This window comes from Talpa occidentalis, unplaced genomic scaffold (genome assembly GCF_014898055.3).
Source record: "Talpa occidentalis isolate TD23 unplaced genomic scaffold, MPIMG_talOcc4v2.1 talOcc4.12, whole genome shotgun sequence".
NCBI classification, from domain to species: domain Eukaryota; kingdom Metazoa; phylum Chordata; class Mammalia; order Eulipotyphla; family Talpidae; genus Talpa; species Talpa occidentalis.
The window spans coordinates 27,962,532-27,969,522 of NW_023601212.1; positions in this window are offsets into that span (position 1 = coordinate 27,962,532).

Consider the following 6,991-nt stretch of genomic DNA (forward strand, 5'->3'; position numbering starts at 1 on the left):
GACCAAAGGTGCCCAATCACAGATGCTAATGGCAGTGAAGGTGTAAAAAAGTCTAAGTTTTTTAAAGATTTATTTATTTATGCATACAAGAACTGGGGTGCAAGCCAGAGGTGCAGGTGCTGGGAGTGAGAGAATTCACCAGAGACAGAGTGGGGAGCAGAACAGGTGGATCTACTGCACTACATTGCTGAGGGGAGCAGCTGGTGAGGCAGAAGAGGTCTGCTGCGCCATGTGGGTCAGCTCCCTGGCCAGCCAGGGATTGAACTTGAGCTGCAGTGGCTTGTGCTGCAGTGGTTTGTGCTGCAGTGGTTAGCAACAGCTTGATAGCATTGTCACTAACCCCTGTGCCACCAGGGAGGCCCCCCCACAAAAAAAGCCTAATTTTTGACTCATTTACCTTACACTCCCCTTCTCTATCTCACTGTGGTTGGTAAACTAAAATAAAAGCCTTCCTGCCCTAGATGCAAATTTATAGGGGATGTGTTTACTATGAAGAAAAAGATAACTTTCTCTTCCTCTGTAGGACTGCTTTAAAATTATCTGGGAAATTCTTTGGTCCCAAATTTTTAAAAAAGATTTATTTATGCATACAAGAACTGGGGTACAGGCCAGAGGTGTGGGGGGGTGAGAGGATTCACCAGAGACAGAGTGGGGAACAGAACATGCAGACTGACTGAAATACACTGCTGAGGGGAGCAGCAGGTGAGACAGGAGAGGTCTGCTGCACCATGTGGGTAGCTCCCTGGTGGGGATCAAACTGGTGCTACAGAGGCTGTGGATAGCTTCATAGTGCTGTGCTTAACCTCTTGTGCCACCAGGGATCCCAGATTTTAAATTCTCTATTTTTTTCTTCTTTCTCTAACAGCTTATGTCTAAGCTGTTAGAAACTTTCTTCAAAGAAGAAACTTTCTTCAAAGCCAAAACAATAATCTTTTTTTCCCCAAAATAATAATCTTCAAGGAAAAAAAAAAAAAGATCGCATCAGTTCTCCTCTCTCTTACAAGGGTGTTTGCTGTTTTCTCCATCACAACTGCTGTTGCAACTATTTGCCCACACACAGCAGATCAAAAGTAGGCAGCTGCCTGAGTGTGAAAATGGGGCCTTCTAGACTGTTCACAAGCATCTAATCAAATCCAAGAATGAAAACACCTGGAATACCTGCAGGTCCTTGGGGGGGGCTGTGGGGGTAAAAGCACCTGCTCTTTGAGGGACCCCATCTAGGCCCTAATTTAAGAGGGCAGGTAAATCAGGAGAGGAGGCAGTTCAATCTGAGAATTAAAACAATGATGCATTTCATAAAGAGAAGGAAAAGCTAGAGCATTTAGTACTGGGTCATACACTGTCTTGGAGGAGGCCTGCTGAGGAAGGCTCCCATCTGCTGTGGAGGAAAGGTCATTCCCTGTGCCAGTGCACATTTGCAGAACACTTGATGTGTAATAGACTCTGGAGCCAAATTTAGTTCTGTATCCACCCTGGGGCAGATTGGTCAGTATCCAGTGTAAACCTCCCTGGGATTAACCACTTATTCCAGTGTAGAGCACTGGATAATTAATACCAGATCTGTTGCAAATAGCTTTGTACATACTGTATATGGGTGAGGACCCAAAGGCTTACTTTCTGCTGATCTGTTTGGCTGAGATAAAGAAACTGTGGCCTCAGCCTTTGAAACAATCCCCATGTACCTTGCACAAAGGTGGGCTTGGTGGCATGTGGTACCCACAAGGTGACAGAAGTGAGGCGATGAGTGTATGTGCCTGGACCCCGCAGCAGTGTCTGTAGCCTCGGTGCTGGGCAAGCAGGGTAGTGTGTCTGAGCAGCCTGGAGAGGACCGAGGCCAGGACTCATGTTAAAGCAAGCTGAGTGTCGAGGTTTCAGACATGGGAGGATGTCCACGGTTGGGGTGGAATGACCAGTGGTCTCTCTAAGACCAGGATTCTGTGTTTTTCCCAAGTAATGGAAATGGTCTTCACTTAGTCTTTCATAGTAAGCAGCATTGAATCAATAGTTTGCCTCACCCAAAACCTTCTCTATGTTTACTTCTGAAACCTTTAATTAAAAAGGAAGCCTGGGGCCTCCCCTGGTGGCGCAGCAGTTGAGCGCTGGGCTGCGAGGCTGCGCGCAGCCTCTGCAGCGATGGTTCATTCCCCGGCCACAGGCAAGGGTCCCACAAATAAAATTTTTAAAAAGGAAGCCTGGTAAATAACAGGGCGGGAAAGCTTTTTTTTAAAAAAAAATCTTCATATCTCTGTCCTTTCTTTTTCTCAGGCAGCCCCAAAATAGCTTTTTCCTTATTTCTAAAATTTTCTCCCATATCAGCTTCCCAGTCTTTGGTTTAACTTGGCTGGCCCTCTAGTCTAGTTTTTTTTTTTTTTTTTAAGATTTATTTATACATGCATACAAGAACCAGGGTACAGGCCAGATGCGCGGGAGGGTGAGAGGATTCACCAGAAACAGAGCGGGGAGCAGAACAGGCAGACTGACTGAAATACACTGCTGAGGGGAGCAGCGGGCAAGACAGGAGAGGTCTGCTGCGCCATGTGGGAATCTCTCTAGCTGGCCGGGAATCGAACCCATGCTACAGAGGCTGCAGACAGCTTCACAGAGCTATCCTTAACCGCCTGCGCCACCAGGGGCGGCCCTAGTCTAGTTTTTGATAAATTAATATGGACATCAACTTAAGGCTCCATGTAAACCTTAAATATGTGATATTCCTAGCATTTGATCACATAATATTCTATGAGGAAGATTGCTCTAGTATTCCCTTCCATGAAATCAGAGTAACCACCATACCATACAATTAAATGTTCTGATAAACCCAAAGTACTCCAAAGTACTCACATTTTTATGGACACATAAAAGTTTATGGACACACATAATTTTTTTGTGTTCCCCCCAAATTCATATATGACAGCCATAATCCCCATTGTGATGCCAATAGGTAAACCCTTGAGAGGTAACTGGATTTAGATGAGGTCATACAGGTGGGGCCCTGTAGTGCCAGCAAGCACAGAGCAGGGCCACTGTTGATCCCCAAGCCCTCAGTGGATTTTTCAGGCTTTAATGCTCAGAGAACCAAGTACAGAGGTGCAAGGCACAGCAGGCAGGGAGTTGGCCTGCAAGGAGGCAGATATGGGCCAGGCAGGGGGGCTGGGAAGCAAGCAACAGAGCCTCCCAGCCCCCCCACGAACCATTATGCTCTACTCTGGGCGCTCTCTGGTATTCTTATTCTTGTCTTGTGACTGATCTCACCTCTTCTGTAGTCGCTGCTTGTCCTCGTAGCTATCATCTGTCTCTGAGTGACGCCACCCATCTAGCCCTGGCCTCCAGGCTCAGGTGCCTACACCATACTCCAGGTGTCCACAGTCAGGCACAAGTGCCTCATGTCCACACTCCCAAGCCCCTTCTGCATTAACACCATCAAGGCCTCAGGTCATCGCCAAAGAGGCTAGCGGTGCAAAAAGCCTGATTAAATTCATTTACCCTACAGGTCCTCACTATGAGATTAGTGCCCTTAGAAGGGGAAGAGACACCTGAACTTCCTGTCTCCTCGTGAGCATGAAGAGGTCATGTGAGCATACAGCAAAGAAAGTGACCCTGTATGCCAGGAGAAGAGGCCTCAGATTGGCCTTGTCACTGAACTTCTTGGCCAAGAGAACTGTGATAAACAAATTTCTGAATAAACTGTAAATAAAATTCAGCCTTCGGTGCTGTGTATAGCAGCTGATTAAGATACAAGACTAGAAAGTTTAGCCATGTAATGTCTTCCCCTGATTTAAATCCAGATTCTGAGACTCAAGCAGTTTTAGTGATGGAATACCAAGAATTCTGACACCATCTACCCCGAGGACATAGTATCACACTTCATGGGCTCCATCTCCCAAGACCGACCCCCACTTTAGCTGCCCATCGCAAGCCAGGGGTAGGCTTCTGACCAATCAGCTGTATGACTCCTCAGGTTGGATTAATTTCCTAGTGGCTCACAGTAAAGGAAATCTCTTTACTGAGCAGATTGCTGATTCATGACAAAGGCTTTAACTCCAGAACAGCCAGATGGAAGGGAGGCAGAAGGCAGGGTTTGGGGGGGCGCGGAGCACAGGGCCTTCCCAGGCCACACCACTTTCCCAGCGCCTCCAGGTGTTCACCATCCTGGAAGCCTCTGGAGTGCAGCCTTTGGGGGCTTTATGGCCCTTCATTACTTAAGCACAACGGATGAAATCATTGGCCTTTGGCAACTGAGCTCAGTCTCAGGCCTCTTCGGTCCCCAGCTCTGGGGGTGGGACAGGAACTTCTAACCCTCTACTCACAAGGTTGGTTCACCTGGCAACCAGCCTCCTCCCTCAGCTTTCCAAAAGTCACCTCATTAACATAAGAAACACCTTTATCGTTTGTTCAATAAATGGTGCTGGGAAAACTGGGTCGCTACATGCAAAAGAATGAAGCTTGACCACTACCTCACACCATACACAAAAATCAACTCAAAATGGATTAAAGAACTAGACATAAGACCTGAAACCATAAAATACATAGAAGGAAATATAGGCGAAACACTACGGGATTTGCACATCAAAGACATCTTTACAGACACATCACCCAAAGCAGTGATAGTGAAGAGAAAGATAAACAGCTGGGACTACATCAAATTAAAGAGCTTCTGCACAGCAAAAGAGACAATAACAAAAACAAAGAGAAACCCCACCAACTGGGAGAACATTTTTGCACCCAACACTAATGATAAAGGACTGATCACAAAATCTGCAAAGAGCTGATGAGACTCAGCAACAACAAAGAAAATAATCCTGTCAAAAAATGGGCAGAAGAGCTAAAAAGAAACTTCTCTGAAGAGGAAATGCAAATGGCCAACAGACATATGAAAAAATGTTCAACATCACTTGTAATCAGGGAAATGCAAATCAAAACTACCATGAGATACCATCTCACACCAGTGAGAATGGCACATATTAAAAAAACTAGCAACAACAAATGTTGGCGAGGATGTGGAGAAAAAGGAACTCTTGTGCACTGTTGGTGGGAGTGCAAACTGGTCCAACCACTATGGAGAGCTGTGTGGAGATTTCTGGACCTACTAAACATAGAGCTTCCATATGATCCAGCAATTCCACTCCTAGGTATTTACCCAAAGGACACAGAAACATCAATTCCAAAGAGCACCTGCACTCCTATGTTTATAGCAGCACTGTTTACAATAGCTAAGCTTTGGAAACAACCCAAATGCCCAAAAATAGATGACTGGATCAAGAAGATGTGGTACATATATACCATGGAATATTACTCAGCATTCAAAAAAGATAAACACATGCAATTTGCAGCAACATGGATGGCGCTGGAAGGGATCATGCTCAGCGAAATAAGCCAAAAAGAAAAAGAAAAATACCGGATGGTCTCACTCATAGCAGGAATCTAGAAAACTTAAATAAGGGACCAGGAAATGAATATAAGAAAGTGAAAATCAAAATCAACAAAAAACTATGAACCAGAGACACTTTTTGGGGGGTGAGGGGCGGGAGGGGAAGGATTGGGGTCAGAATGGGGCGTTTGCAATTGTATGGGGGAATATAAAAATAAAATTTAATATTTAAAAAAAAAAAAAAAAAGAAACACCTTTATCACTCTCAACACTTAGGAAATACTAAGGCTTTGGGGAGTTGTGAGCTAGGAATTGGATGAAAACTAAATGGATGTGAGAAATATATTTTGGTCATCTGAATGACCAAGTACACTCTTATAAATCCCAATATCACGGGGACTTGTTGAGCTTGCCATGGAAAACCTGTTGTAGGAACAGTTCGACATCCAAAAATATAAAACAGTCGCTAAAGATACTGCTAAAGCTCTCCTCTCCCTCAAAGTACCCCTACAATTTCAGTTTCCCAGAGAAGCTTGCTGAGAGCAGGTGAGAAACGCTGAGGAAGGAATGCTTGCAGGCAAGATGCTGCGAAAGCAAGAATCTGCTGCTAATTGCACCCGTTCAGAGTTTTATATGCTCTTTTACCTTCCCGTGCTAATAAGTCTTAGGTAATAAAGTTCACCCTCAAGAAAGTGTCATAAAACCTGAGTTTATGTTAGTTTGCCTGGACTTAGCACCACTTACTTGAGGCACGCCCAGCTGTCTTCAATGAGAAGCACCTCACAGTCGAGCTTCTCTCCAGACCTGCCTTTGGGGAAACCCTGTCTGTCTTCCCCACTGGGCGGAAAATCCCTTGAAGCAGAAAGTCTTGTTTATTTATTACAGTTTCTCCAACACAAATATCACACCACAGTGCCTGGCTATTTCCTCCTCCCACAGTCCCCATCTTGCAGATTCTCGGAAGCCTTGGCTAGTTCTTCCATCCTCTCCACGCAGGTCCTGCCTGCCCTTGCCTGTACGCAGTTGCATGATCCACAATGACGTTGGCAGCCTCTTGTGTCAGTGAGGAACGTTTTTCTATCCTTCTGGTAGGCTTGGAATCCTTTCCTTCTTCCTACACACGCACAGAGTCCACACCCCTCAAAACCCCCTTAACCAAACCAGCTGACAGCAAGAACACCAAGTTCCACACAAACAAAGGTGACGCTTTGAGGCCTCTTCCCCAGCCCACCCCGCTGCTCGGAAAATGAGTCCCTTCTCTGACTCCTGATCCCAAAGGCAGGATCCCTGCACAGCTCCACTGCTGCAGCCACTTCTTCCCACACCCTGATGCTCAGCGCCCTGCTCCGTGACCAGCAGCCCCTGACTGCCAAGATGCAGGCCCCAGACTGGCCGCTCTTAAGGGTAACCCCGGACACTCACAGCCGGACCCCGCGTTGCTGGGCAAAAGGGCCTATTTATCATCACAGGACAATCTGATGAATTCTAGCAAAAGACACTGATTTTCTTCCCCAAAGAACATACTCCTCCCCAACCCCAACCAGGCCTCAGTAAAAGTTGTTTTTTCCCTATTTTTTTTTACATTTTGTGTTGTTTACGATGTTGAGCTAAAAGAGAAAGTAGCAA